Source organism: Ceratosolen solmsi, unplaced genomic scaffold (assembly GCF_000503995.2).
Source record: "Ceratosolen solmsi marchali unplaced genomic scaffold, CerSol_1.0 scaffold23, whole genome shotgun sequence".
Taxonomy (NCBI): Eukaryota; Metazoa; Arthropoda; class Insecta; order Hymenoptera; family Agaonidae; genus Ceratosolen; species Ceratosolen solmsi.
In genome coordinates this window covers 1326005-1342305 of record NW_011948430.1, presented here as the reverse complement: position 1 = coordinate 1342305, position 16301 = coordinate 1326005, and the positions used below count along the sequence as shown (strand labels likewise).

Below are 16301 nucleotides of genomic sequence, written 5' to 3'. Positions count from 1 at the left end.
GAGTGATTTATATATTACTTGAAGCTCTCTTCCACATATAAATTATGAATGGCTGTTTCGCCGCGGAGTTTTCCGCGAGTGACTTGAAAATGTACCATTGTCAAGGAGAACAGGCAAGGGACACTTCTTACTATGTTACTCTATAGATCCTCTCGACTTGCTTGAAAGTGCGGCACATCTACACGTATAAGGCTTCTCGTGTGCCTATAACTTTGAAGGACGTGGATATAAGTATACTGACCTATAGTTCCGTATAGTTCCATTATAGTGTGAGAAGTTGTCGTAGATGGTTAACGTTTTGTCCTTGTGACGCGTTTAAATTTTAATACACACAGTTATGTGCGTTTACGTACAATGGTTGCTTGTACGTAAATGTTATGCCTATCTCTACAAATTCTATAATATTGACAAGTTGTTTTTTTTCTTTTTTTTGTTCTCCGCGCTACGTAGTTCTTGAGAGATATCTGAATAATTTATCGACTACTTTCAGCTAAAGTCTTGATTGATTAACAAGCTCGCTTTTGTTTTACACGAGTGCAATTTCTTTATGATCGATAATAGACTTGAAAGTGCTCGTTTTCCGCTTAAAAATGCCAACTCTTGCACTCAATTTGCACGATCGCTTACATTTCTTTATTAAGCTTTTCATTTCTAAGCATAATACAAATTCAACAAATCTCTCTCTTTCTTTCTCTCTCCATATATATATATATATATATATATAAATTTTTCTTTTTTTATAATAAAATATTATCTAAAGACATAATTAATTAATTAACATAAAACAATGCTTTCTTTTTATAATTATAAATATTTATACTTTAAGTATGCTTTTATTATAAGTAATTGCATCTTAAAATTGATTGATAATAATACTCCTCGATATATAACATACAAATTTAGTTGCCGAAGTAATTACTTCCAGAGTTTCGTTGTTCATTAAAACAAATATTTGCCACTCTATATCGAAAGAGGATTATGTAGGTTGATACTACGGATGTAAGCTGGAACGTTATTCTACTTATCTAAATATTCATATCGGAATTTGGATAGAAAATACTCGAGCGATCTTTCGATCATATTTCACTATATCATATTTAAGAATCATTCCATTTTACTTTAAACTTTAATATTATGAATTTTAAAAGTAAAATCGTTTAAATTATCTCCAAATTAGAATAGGTAAATAAGAATAAGAATAAAAACAAATAAAAAAACATTCGATATATCCGTAATATAAACAATCATTAGTATTAATTAATAAATAATATTTAGAATGAAAAAATCTACTTATTTTACTTATTTTTCACTGATTTAGTTACATTACAAGTTTCATAAGTTGTACCTTTAATACTTTTTGTAATAAAAAAATTTTAACAAGTATAAATTAACGTATGTTTAAAGATTATTTTATTCAAATACAGTAATTTTAATAATTGAAGATCTTTTTAATCTCGATGATTATGTTTCCTATCTATTATGCGATACACTTCTTTCTATAATTTAACTATTATACTTTACTTTTATTCTAATTTGAACTTAAAGAATCTGTTCGATTATTCATTTTCAATGTCGCTTATTTGACAAGTTAATTTTCTTTTATCTATATTTTCTTTCTTCAATCAAATACTTATTTTATTCATATATTTTTCATTTGCTATTTGCTACTCATTTTTTATTCATTTTTTGTTTTTTGTTTTTTATTTATTATTACATTGACATATTGAAGAATTTAACGATTATTAACAAGTTAATAATTATTATTAGACATATTTTTCAATAGTTTTATGCATTATTTATAATTTATTTACTTTTACCAAAAAAATTTCTCTAGTATTGCTTTTTCGAACTTCAATTGGAAATTCTAATGCTATTTTTGAAAAAAAATGTCTGAACTTCTTTCTAACTTGCTAGAACTTATTTTAACTTGCCTTAGTTTTTTTTTTTTTTTCATTTTCTACATCTTCAAATCATCTTCATGATTTGACTTAAGATAAGATACTCTCTCTCTCTCTCTCTCTCTCTCTTGAATTTCAAAGATTTATTATTTATGATACTATCTTTTGTTATATTTAATATATATTTTATACTGTACGATATTTTAATTATAATGTTATATAACAAACTGCAAATTATTATAATTATTAATTTATTTGAATTTTTAAAATAATATGATTCTAACGACATCATTAGCATACTTTAAAAAATATATACCACAGAGATGAATATTTTAAAGGTCTAATCGAGGCTAAAGAAAACACTGAGAATAATTATATAGCAAATTTATTTCGTGTTCTTTCGTGTTATTTGCTCCGAATATTATGCTGAAACTGTGTTCTTTAACTTGATAATGAAATAATGATTTGTGTGATTTATTATTTTATCCTTCTCATTGTCTGTAAATTATAAACAAATAGCATGAGAAAATAATCTACTAATATTATTTTAACACGTTAATGATTTATAAAATAATTTTTTTTAATAGAAATTTTTAAATTAATATACATCAACATAATTTGATTATAATAGAGTTGAAATATCATTTGACGTGATAATATTTTTAAAATACATCATACGTACGAAACTTTATTGTGACAATCTTTAAATTTCTACTCTTCTTATATATTCTATAAATATTAACGATTGATAATGCCATAGCGTCATTATAAATTGTAATTTAAGGTTTGTGTGTTGATATTAATGTTTGAAAAGTGAAGAAAAAAAAAACGGTCTTAAATTTTGATCTCACTGCTCTGGTGACTCGATTCCGTTATCACGAAAGAATTCGTTAGTTTATGCAAGCTCGAGCTTATTTGAAGTAAGTCGTGAGCCTATGAGCAAACCAGCTTTATTCGTAATCATAGATTAGTAAAAGGTTGATTAACTTTTCAAATTTAATTAAATCTAAATTACTTTTAAATATTTGTAATAGCTTTGATATTCTACATTAATTCGTTATTTAAAAACATTTTTCAAATATTTTGATTGCCTAGTATAAAAATAAAATTCACTTATTTAATCTACCAAGCTTTGAAGTATCTTGAAATATTTTTGAAATGGAAAAAGTTTTATTTAATTTTTTAAATTAATTTGGGTATATCACATAAGAATTTAAAAACTTTAATATTACAATTGATTAATAGGAATTTTTATTAAGCTCTACGTTTCAGCGTTAGTGTAATGGTTTATTTAAGCCATTATTTCAAAATTAAATTTTGTAAAAAATTCTTTATTTTTCATGATTCTTAATAGATTGTGATTTAATCTATTATAAGTATCTACTAACGCGTCGAAGGAATTCCAAAAATCGTCTATCGAGCGCAGTACTTGTATAAGCTCAACTATTTCTCATACTTTTTCGGTTATTATTATTATTATTATTATTATTATTATTATTATTATTATTATTATTATTATTATTATTATTATTATTATTATTATTATTATTAGTATTAGTATTAAATATTATAGTTGTATCGTATTTTTGCAAATAATGGATAACGGATGAGAAAGTTCATTGAAATTAAAAGTATTTTCGAAGCAAATTGATGTAAAATATTTCATAAGCAAACTTATTATGAAAAATACTTTTTATAAACTCCAGAACTCAATAAATTCTTTAACCTAATTCTAATTACAACTGAATTGTATAATGTTTATTTAATTGCTTAAATAGTGAAGCGAAGTGTATTCATTATTCAAATTTAACTTAAATCTTGTACTACATCTCGAAATTACGTAATACATTGAAGTTATTGTACTACTAGCAATATATAATGTTTTTGAAAATTTACATTTGATATATTTTATTGTCACCAGATTTAAGTGCCGTTTCTTTCAAATTCAACTAAACTTTAAGAAAATCATTTGGATTGATAAGTAAATATCCATTGTTATTAATAATGTTATTTTTAAAATAAATGTTATCGCGTTGTAATTTCCCCTCATTATATTTATTTACATTTTTCTTTTTTTTATTATTTTTTTTTGGTCATTTTCAATTTAATGAAATTGTAGCCCAAATATACGTCGCATTTATCATGTAAAAATTAGCGTTTAGACTTTAAAAATCCGAAAATTATGGATTTTTTAATGGCTCGCACTCTAATTTAACTAATATTTTTCATCTGTAAAATTGTATATTTTTTAATTATAAGATTGTAATGTTTTTCAATTGTAAAATTGATCGTCAACGATTAATTTCCCTACTTCAATTTAAATTCTCGATTAATCTGTTTGAATTCTGCTTATCGCTTTCTACTAATGCGGGCTCAATCGCTAATGCTGTCTTGTGCTATTTGTTATACAAAAGTAATACACGTTACTTCTTATTTTAGAAAACATTTAGTGATTTATGTTGAAGCTTACAAACCCTATCTGATCGTGCACATGTACAGCTACAGAACATTATTCTAAAACCGATGAAATGCGCAGTTGAATAAAACGAAACTAATTACACGACATCGTTGCCGCTGCTGCGTCTTTTCGCTCATGCACGGAAATATTTATACGTCGAGGTCGTAAATTCGGACAAGTTCGTCCACTGTCCGATTCCTTTCTAACGGAATTAACGAAATAAACAGCGAGAACAAGGCAGCGAGCATTTTCGACCTTTGATGTTTCCATCGTTTTCATCAGACTATTGCTTCGGCTTGATGTATCCGTACATTTGCCGGGTAAATCGTGCAAATGTATTGTGTAAAAAAAAGAAGTTTTGCAATGTCGGTGAATTAAAACTTAAATCCCTACACTAGTATGGGTTTTGGAAAAAGCCGTCGTAAAGTTGCTTTTACCTTAAGAGGGCCTTACGGGGTTAATTATGTGCCGTAAAATCATGTAGCAAAGAGGCGTTGGAGCGGAAAATATTTACATTAACTATTTATATTCATATTAAATATCTTTGATGCGCTGTAGGATAGAAAGATTTTCGTGAATTTTATAGTATTTACAGGGCCGATTGTAAACGCGGGCACGTTATGCCAAATGGGCGCATCAATCAAGCGTATTTTGACACCTGCCCTTTTGTTACCTTTGCGGTTGCATCGCATGCCTTTTTTTTGGATTGGCCCCCCCTCCCCCCCCCCTACACACAAGAAGTTACGGCACATCGCCATTCGATCTATCAAACACCGCATTGGCATAGCTGCCGTCATTATTACTTTATCCGCCGTTTCAAATAATCAACGAGTATAACCAAAAGTATTATGCATAAAGTAACATTAACGCTCTAAGCATTTTTTTTTAATCTTCATTTTTATCGGCATATTTCGGTGAAAATCTGTTAGAATGATGACCCATCTTAAATCTTCAATTTATGAATACAAAGCACTTAATAGCCGTAAAAATGCTATTTTTTTGTTTTTATAAAGTTTGAAGTATAAGCATAAGTACAAATTTGTTACGTTATGTCGTTAATAAAAGGAATTTCTTTTAATCCCGTCGATATGTCAATCCCTGTACAATAACATAATACTTGCTCCGAATGAATATTCTATAATATATGGCCTTTGAGGTAAGTATATTTTAGATATAATCTGAACTTTGATGCTGCTAAATTTGCAATTCCTTTGGATACATAGGAGATGAGCAGCAAATCGATGCAAGAAATATAAAAATCTAGTGAAATACGAGAAATCTTTGAAAGGTGTGAATTATTGCTGTGTAGTTAATTTATATATTTTTTTAGGATTCCGCAGCTAAAGAAAAATTTTATCCATACGAAATCGTATCATAAGATTTTCCGTAAGGAGTAAAGAGTCCGCAATTTGAAGCAATATCAGTCTCGACATGCGCAACCCATGCATACGACATCCCAGACGACCAAACCATTGCGATTTGCTTTCCATCTTTATGAAATCGGGCTACAGATATTGCCAATACCGCGACTTGATCTTCCCCTCACGCATTCGCCTATGGGGATTGGCATAAACGCTGAAAGTAAGGTGGTATATATGCGGGTATCGTTTTATAGAAAAACAATCATTGTTAAAATAAATGTATAGGAGTGAGTCTGATTTGAAACGTAGCAAATTGAACAATAATTCTGTACCTGAGTTATATTGCAAATACCGTCGAGCTAAATTCAGTCACTATTCCCGAGCTTATGCGACCGACTCGATCCATTAAAATTTTAATAAAGTATAAGCCGTGCAATGCATTGTCCGTATGCGAGTTATAAGCAAACTAATGTTACGTTCTTACAAGCTTATTTATTGATAATCTAATAATACAGATAAACTTGAATTTTTTATGAATTATAGTGGAGGGCTTTAACGAATGTAATATAAATATACTCGCCATAACCTAAAATTGAATTTACATCAATGTTATTGATTTGTGATATTTAAGGTAGTTTGGAAAGTAGTGCAGAAGATTTAGAAATTAAATAAGAGTGCACGGCCTGAATGAAATTTATTAGAACTCATTATACTGGATTATATTTCCAATGCCCATAGCTTATAATTTTAAATTATTGCCTTATAAAATCTAAAATTAAACGTAAGATTTACAAAGAGTAATGTATGCAGAGTACCATAATTTATGCATGCAATTTTGGCCTTTAAATGTAACGAGTTGAACTTTTTGGAGTTCGGGGGTTATTTAATTCATCAAATCGTGAATTATTTAAGGTTTGGAATAATAAACAGCCTGGCATATTTTCAGCACTGATAGTGAAAACGGACGGTACACCCACGCGCTTTAGAATACTACATTACACCATCGCCGCGTGGTATAATTTTCAGTTTTCACTCACCACACTCGCCGCCGCCGCCGCCGCCCGATTATTCTTGCATCACGAGAGATTCGCCCGGAAAGGAGCCCCCACGCGCTGCTATATAACCTCAGCCCAAAAAAGGAACTGAAAACAGCAAAATTATGCGCGCCGTAGATAAAAACAATTGTTTTTTACGGGAGGAGAATGTTCCATTGGGCGTACGTAAGGACGTAAAGCCGAGGGTCTCCGGGGCGCGCAAAAAGCCGTGGAAAAGGATCGCGATGGATTGTGGTAAGGGGGTAAGGGGGGGGGGGGAGGAGCGCTATTATAGAGAGTCGAGCGCATAATCAAAGATTCGCCTAATAGATTCCCATTGCATTAGCCGAGCCCGGGCAGTTCCCTTGAATTGCCGCTGCGGCTGCAATTCCCAAGGGAGTCGGCGTGTTAATGCAATTGGCCTGCGAGCAAAGCTGAGCCGCTGATGCAATATTTAGCGTAATTCTTAGCCTCGCCTCGACCAGACGGCCGTGAAAAGTCAGATGAAATTCGCTGCGAACGGCGTCTAAGGTTTTTCAGATTAAGACTAACGCTGCTCATGTGCTCAAGCGCAAATTGTTAATAGTCAAGTGGCTTATTTTTTCGACACATCGTACGCCGTGCCGTACCTGCGAATCTCGAATTATTGCCAGTAATTCGCGCAGGGAGACGTAATTGTGGGAATGATAAATAACTTGAATAATGCTAAACGATGTATATAGCCGAGTTGAGGATCTATTTGTACCAGTCACTCAATAACTATTATTATATGTTATAAAGCATAAAGCACGAACACGCAATGTGAGCCATACTCGTGTTGCTCAAATAATTCGAATTATAATGCATTCTAGCAATTATAAATATGTTAAACATTCTGGACAGCTTTTATGAAGATATTTTAAAAATAATTACTTTCTATTTGGTATAAATGATTTTGCTTCGTTTGTATTTAATTCATATTAAATTCATTAATTACATATTTGAACTTTGAAAATTGCAGTATTTAACGTAATATTCTATAATATTCCTCCATTAAATGTCTTGCGTTATTGTAGTCATTTTAATTTTAATTTTAATTTTAATTTTAATTTTAATTAACACTATAATGGAGCAATTAATCATAAAAAACTCGATGGTTGGAGCAAAATTATTGGCAAAAAAAAAAAAAAAAAAGAAAGATGAGAAAAAATATTAATTAAAATTAATCCTACCACTGAAAATTTATACTAACAACTTATTTTTCATATTATTTACTTAAAAATAAGAAAATTTAAATTAATATAATAATTGAAAATCGTTATAACTTTCGAGCTTACAAGACGTTGGAATATCTACGTAAATAATCAAGATTGGAAATTCTCATGAAAATATCGCTAATTTTAGTTTAAAATATGTGCCCTATCAAACTCCACCCTATTTTATCCTAATTTTTTAAACTTTTTGCTTCACTCGTTTATTCATTTATTTCATTATTTATTCATTTATTTATTTAAAGAACAAAAATCCATCCATCTTATAATAAATAGCACGTACATTTTGTGCCTAATCATAATTTTCTTTGACGAAGACAAATTTTCAAAGAATAATTTCTATATACAAACACTATCGAAATAACTTTTTTTCATTAAATATAAAAAAAAAAAATATTTACTTAAAAGTCTAGAAATGTTTTTTTTTTTTTTTTTTTTTTTTTTTTTTGCAAAATAATTTACATGCAAACATAGTGCCACGTAGAAACGTTTGCTCCCTGTATATCAAGTAATATTTACGGAATAGTATTTAATTAGTCTAGTAACATTTATCTGCGTTTCATGCGAATTATATTAAAATATTGAGCCATTTATCTGAAATATTATTAATTAAAAGTTATAAAATCAGCAATGATTTTAAATGTTATTAATTACTCTTAACTATTTACGGAATAATATGTCGAATACTGAACTCAATGATTGCTTAAATCGCTTAATTTTTATTTTATGCTACAGACGAAATTGAAATTCAATGTATCATCATCGAATATGGTAAATCTGCTCGTCAAATGTCTCGAATATCCCTGCGCAAGCTCAAATTTAAATATAAATTCATATTTAAATTCAATTTTTTAAATACTTCCCCCTATATAATTCATATAATTTAGTTGGATACCCACGAGATAATAAAATATAATCCGAGTTATTGTTTATTCAAGTTCAGATTTATTCAAGTTTATAACTTTAATGACTTATCGCAAACACTAAAAGACATTTCGCTCCCCTCGCTCAGATTATGAAACAATAGATATCCAACGCCCCATCTCAAGAGATAAACCAATGACATATGCGACCCGAATTTACAAAGCCACTTTGCCATCGGAGTTGATTAACCTGGTAGAGAGAGGAGCAAACATTGACTAGGACTCATAATTTAAGGTAGGCTTCGAGTAAGTATAAAGTAACAATTAATGATGTAAGGGGACGCATAGGAGCATGGGATTGTATAAAATTTCTTCAAAGGATTATAGTCAAATATTTCGACAATAGTCAAACTATTTCAATCTTACTATCATCGTCGTAGTCTTCGTCATTACTGTCGTCATCGTCATCATCATCATCATTATTTCATGCGTATTTTTAAATTAACAATTTATTTATCAATAATCTATTTATTTTTATAATCTTTTATTTATTTATTTATTTATTATTTTCTTTTTTACGAAAATAACTTATTTAATTTTAAAATTAGATGTTTGTTCATTCACCCACTTCATCAATAAGCTTTAGATTATGAAATAATAATTGAAAATTCTATTTTACATTGATGTAACGTGAAGCAGTAGTAAGAGTAGTAGCAGTAGTAGTAGTAGTAGAACCCTGTAGTATAAATTCATCACTGATCATCTCAGGAAATAAGATACTTATAAAAGTTTGTGTTCTATATTAGGAAATTGAATTTTTATTATCAGTGGATAGGTATTATTATTTTTTCAACTACATTTTTATATTTTTTCATACCATTATTCTATCAAAAAAAAAAAAAAAATAATTATAATATTTTGTTCGCTATGTAAATAAATGCTTTCACAATATTGGCTAAAAATCAAATGGTAATATTAAGTTTCCATAGAATAAAACTTAAGATAATTGAAAAGATTACCATTTATCGATTCACCTTCCATTTCCTAAATTACTAAAATCCGCAGTTATAAGATTATATTTCCATGGCTAAATTGACCTCAAATTTTTCATATTAATTATATATTTGCCATACTAATAATCGAAAATAAGAAATCCATTCTTCTAGGGGCAAATGTTAATATTATATTACGATTTGTCTTACGCAATAATTCCAATTCCCTGTATGCCTTGCTAGTTAAATAATTAATATTAAATTATAGACGTGCGAATTAGAACTCTTGATTTGCCAAATGTATTAATCCCACCTTACTACACCCAATCTCGCTCAATTAACAAAACATTTTGAATATTTGCTTTTGAAGAAAAAGAAGAAAACAAAAAAAAAAATACAAAAAAAACGCCCTTAGAGCATAATAATTTTGAATCAAGGAGGCATTTTTATAAACAAACGTCAATCTCCTTCTGAATTTGAGCATTAAAAGGCCGCCTAAAGTCGATCCACCTCCATCAAATCGCAGCTCGTAGTCTTAACATTTTTTAATTGCTTTCACCACTGTTCTCCCTCCAAAACAGCCATTGATCGAAGATAATGACAGCTTAATTTAGCGCCCGAGCAGCGCCTGTGGCTGAATAAATTAAAGTCCTAATCCTGGGCCAGTATCGATCAGCGGATGTATCGACAATGAAAATCGCACTCCGCAAATACCACTACGCCCTAGCTGCATCATCGTCTAATTTGCCGAGTCTCGCTATTTTCTCGCAGCACCTCCGCAAGATTCTCCAACACATTGGATTAGCGTGCGCGCATCAGAGGCGGCAAGTGGCCCCAACGACTGCACCCATGATTATTCGCGTTTAGCTTGTCTCCACGGTGACACCGGCAACGGGAACAAATAGAAACCGCGGCACGAGCGAACCGAACCGCCGAATCTTTAGAAATACGCGTAACTCCCCAGGCCTCGTACTCCCGAGGCCCGAGCCCCCGCCCACGCGAGCCCCGCTTCCGTTTAGTTACACGTGCAACAATTTCCACCTCTCGCGGTCTTTTCGCGTGTTAGCCTTGCTCCCATCGAATTGTTTCGCGCGTTAATCGCTGCTCCACTTACCCAGTCCTGTTCAAACACTCACTTTTACCCGTCTTGCGCTGTTTTTACGCGTGCTATTATAGCCTGTGCATCCAGGCTCGGCTGTTATGCACTTTGGCGCGACTTTGTGGGGCGTCCGGGAACGACAGCGCTAAAGGAAAGTCAATACAATTGGCTAATTTTATTTCAATGCGCCATTGATATTACGCGTGGGGAATGCTTGAATAACAATGGCCTAGCTCACTGCGATAACGCGGGGGGGGGGTCATTTGAAAAATTCGTTTATAATTACCCTCCTACCGTTGCACTTTTAACATAACTAATAATCAGTGTATGAATTCTTCGTAACTGTTTTTGTGCAACGATGTATTTGATTACGTAATTACGCACTGGATCGCACGCCTGCCATTTAAATAATTTCGCTGTATAATTAATTAGGAAATTTTCCTACGCCCATTGAGAATATTAGAGATATTTGACTGTAACTCCACGTTATTCCTACTTGCGCTTGTTATGTATTTTATATTACACAGTCTTTGTAACTGCATTTCATTAGTAAGAATATTTTTCATGTATATAATATCCATAATATGCTCAACAGAGTATTAGGAATTTAATAATATATCTCTCGTGAAGTGTCGGGGGTGTGGTCGCTGGGGGGGGGGGGGGGGTGGGGTGAGAAATAGAGTACGATGAAAAGAAGCAAAGATCCAATGAGCCGATCGTGAATCATTGACATTTATTTCGTTTACTTTGTTAATACTAAAATAACAAGCCACTGTAAAAGAGACTGTGGAGTTTATTCTTCGACGATGCCTTTGAACTGTATCGTCCCGACGATGCTTATTAAATAATACATGGGCGAAGGAAAAGAGGGTAACTTTAAGAGAAACCCGATATCATTGGTGATTTGAGTGCGTAGACCAAAAGAATAAAGGAGCGCGTGGTCGAACCCTTTTTACAACCGTTTCAAATTGGTTTCGGTGATTCTTATTTATGCTTGCCCATGCGGTCTCTCGAGGCACTTATACAGTATCCTTATTATTTACATTGTGCGTAAAAATTGATTAATAAAAAAAGACATGAAATCGAATGAGTCGAAAGTGATTTGTAATTTTAAGAAAATTATTTATACAGTTTTCATCAGATTTCTCGTAAAAAAATTATGTTTTTATTATTACATATTATTTCATTGAATGTTTAAGCATTGATAGCGATAAATAATATTGATTAAAATGAATAAAAGAAAAGTATTTTATACGAAACCTCACGTAAAAAAATATATATAACCATAAATATTCATTTAATTGACTCTAATATAGCTTTAAATATTTCATTTTTCTGATATAAATATACATAATATTAAGTTTTTAAATTTAATAGTTATTAATAATAAGAATATAAAAACGTATGCTCAACTGTTCGTGAATTTCTAAAAATTTGATAAAAGTGTCAAATATATTATTTTAGCATATTCGCATTATTAAATATTCTTGTGTACCCTTCTTCCCAGAGCTACTAAATGTAATAACTAAGGAAAAACATCTGTTGCCTTTTATTTCTTTAGTATTTTAAGCAAGATTTAAAGGTTTAATCAAGTTGCAATATTGTCGTATAAGAAGATTAGAATAAGTAAGTATATGTAGGTCTAAAAACTCTATAATAAGTAGAACGCAGCAAGATGAATAAAGAGAGAGAGAGAGAGAGAGAGAGAGAGAAAGATTCGTCAGCGGAAAAGTACATTGTAAATGAAAGCTAAGAAAAGGACTGATGGAAAAAAATTATTTTTACTAATTATATACAAATATAGATTGTATCTAACATAGAAGTATAAAGGAAATCCATCAGATTTCTTTTTACGTCACATAAATCTAATCGTTTCAATATCTTTATATGACAGGGCTTTTCTATTATGAAAATATTCATAATCAATTAAACGGATGTTGTTATTGTCTATTCATATCATAAATTTAAATTTATTGTCTTTCTTATGTTTTTCTTTAAATATATTCACACACGCGCGCGTGCACACATCATTATGTTACGCATTATATATTCAATGTATAAATATACATATAATGTATATCATGAAGAAAAAAGCACAGTATTAGTATATTTATTGGGCATTATTTAAATACGTCATTATGATCAAAATTTATATATATATATACAAAGCACAAATGTGTATCATTTGTAAATATATAGCTTACTTTGTTCACAAAGTTAAAAAAGCTTCTTTTGATAAAAAAAAAAAAGATGGTGCAGAAAATCATAAACTCTTGGTAATTTAATATATAGAAGTATTATCGTTAAAAATATTCAAATTTTTTTTCTTCCTCGAGCTACATTTTTTTAAACAGAAAGTATATTTTGGTCAATGCATGCTTTTGAACTGATTTTAGAATTTTGTAAAAATACATAAAATTAGTGGAAAGCATTATTAGTATTTTGAAATCTTTTGTTACCTTTTTTGCAAAAAGTTAATAGCGTAAAGTACAAAATAACAATAGTCAAATTAACGATAACTGTATAAATACATAAAGAATAAAAGTGAATTATAAAAAAATGAATTGGAATTTCAACTATAATAATCAAGGAATATCGAAGATTTTTTATAAAAAATATTTTTATCAAATTCATTATTATAAAATAAAACGTTATAAATAATGACTTGTACTTGCTTAATGCGTTTTATCGATTCCAAAATAATATTATAACAATGTTAATAAATATTGTCTAAATAAAATTACGACTAACAAGAAGAATGAGGCAGACGGTTTTACTTTTAACATTTGTTTAATTAAAGGACCAAAAATTCTAGATAATATGTTGCTTCGGATTACTAATTTAAAATGCAATTACTATCTCATTAACTATTTTAAGATTATATATTTAAATATACAATTATTTTTCATTATTTTACAATGCTGATCAAATGTAATTATCAAACCGAATAAAAGAAAACTGAATATATTTTTCAAAACTAACCTATGTAATTAATTAAACAATGCATTATAAGTTTCTGTAAGAATAATTATTGAACAAGGAATATCTTATGTTAATTAGATTATATAGAGAATATACGTATGTGTGATAAGCTTCGATAGATTAAAACAATCTGCTCTTGTGCTTATTTTTGTATATTTTATAGTAAAATTTTATCAAGCATTGTTCGTTAAAAATCAGTTAATGATAATAAGTTGATTAAGATATCCCTCTAAGAAATAAAGATTATGTATTTAAATAAAGATTATAATATAAATTTGTTTCTCTATCGAAAAAACGTTCCAATAACAATAATCAATCAATTTAAATATGCAAGATAGTTATAAATATTTTATTTCAATAAAGGTACTTGTAATCGAAATTATTATTTAATTTATAATGAAAATAGTTACAGGATAATAATATAAAAATGTTGTAAAGACACCGTCCAAAACATAAAATTACTCACCTTTTTACTTTTACTGTCTTATAAAAAAGAATTATGCATTTGTTCGATAACCGATGCACGCTCTAATAACATTAATAACTTTCAAATAATATAATATATATATATATATATATATATATATATTGTCTGAAAGCTTAAATAATGAATTTGGTAAAATTTAAATATCGAAATGAAATATATCGCAATAAGCGCACTTAAACATTAAATAAACTTATCGCTGATGTTCATTCAAAAATCTATTTCTGCATTGTTAATTGGGCGTCTTATGGGGGATGGGGGATGGCTTTCCTGACAATTACCAATAAATTAATTATCTTAAAAAAAAAGAAGAAAAAAAACTGGATAGTCGTACATAAGAACGAAAACCGAAAAAGCATTAACATTATAGAAGGAAGTGAAGGGACGCAGTTAATGACAAATCAAGCCTGATTTTGACCGCGAAGTAGTGGAAAATTCTTTCTGACTCTCTACTGAAAATACGGAGAAAGAGAAGAATCGTCACGTGGGGCGAAGGAGTTATAGCACAGCTCAAAGATAACCATCAGCTTAATGTAACAAGGACACGTTGGTAGTTGAGTCATGGCGCGATATACTGCCTTGTTGTATGACTAAGCCATTACTCAAGAATGTTTTGACGGCAATTAAAGCGATATACTTAGATCTGATCTTGAGTGAAAAGTGAATTATTGGAAGGCTGCATTGGCTGATGTAGTGGAGGGGGAGAGGGACTCAAAATAGCTGAAATGGAATATGATTTGGAAAGTCGTAGCGAAGGATAATACGAGAGCGAATTCACAGGTTACATCGTCGATGGAATACCGATTTAAAGTTTTGTAACGCTTTTGAAGAGATTGGCAAATTTTCTGGGAGCTTGTAGTAGTGGCACAACTACTGACTGTCAATATGCTGAATGAAGAAATAACGAAGGTATTAGGAGGCGAGAATTGGTCGCAAAGTAAGTGCGCTTCGTAAACAAGAGGAAATTAAAGTTTGGCTAACTCATTTAATGGCGAGGCACTGTTAACTGTCTGAGCCTACGATGTCTCTTTTTTTTGAGTGAGCAAAAAAATTTGCATTTTATTTGTAAATTTGCATTAACATCGTAAATTTAAATCGAGAACTTTAAAGACATTTCGTAAATATCAAAATTGTTGTTCACAATTTTTATAAAATCAATCATGAAAATTTGCTCAGTCGAAGTTTACTTCAAATTAATCCAGATTCATTCTTTATTTATGTATAAGAATTTTTCTGTCTCGTTCAAGACTTTATGTGAAAACTAAAAACTTTTCAACGCTGCTCTACTCCTGTCCTCCTGCAGTTCATACATTTTTTAAGGAAGCATGTGCTATGAAAAATTTCAAAATAGGAAATAGTCATAGCTGTTCCACCGTTCGCCTATTTTATTTTATCGCATAATCGTTAAAATGAAAATCCACAATATCACGATAAGTCCAATTATACTTTCGAGCAATAATACACTATTGAGTCATAAAGTTCTTATTGTAAGTCATGGATTTTACACTATTAGTCAAGCTACTCGGAGAAGAGTAGCTAAATATCGTCCTGGCCATTAATAATTTAACAAAGTATTGTAAATTGTATGTGAAAAGCGACTAGCAATGAAAAATCGCAAATGAAATAAAGTTGAAACATTCGACCTTTAATTTGTATGTACCCTTCGGCATTATTTGATTAAAAACGATACACTTTTCCTGCAATGTTCATACAATATTTAGATGAAGTACAAGTCAAATACAATATTGAAATTTCGATTGGAAAGAAAGAAAGAAAAAAAAATTGAAAAATACAATATTCCTTGATTGTATTACTTCTGCACATGCGTATACCTCATTCCCTATTATTAATATCCAAAATCCTCATTAATCACGCTCTTC

The 16301-nt window shown here is 30.1% G+C and overlaps 1 protein-coding gene across 2 annotated transcripts in view; it reads left to right on the top strand.

The window, feature by feature from the left end:
* The first annotated feature begins 9017 nt into the window (after positions 1-9017).
* The window catches only part of LOC105363937 (CUGBP Elav-like family member 1), a 418414-nt gene continuing 411130 nt past the window's right edge, over positions 9018-16301 (top strand). For both annotated transcript variants that reach the window (XM_011501760.1, XM_011501750.1), the window contains exon 1: positions 9018-9170. The gene's annotated coding sequence lies outside the window, so the exon portion shown is untranslated. The remainder of the gene's footprint in view (positions 9171-16301) is intronic.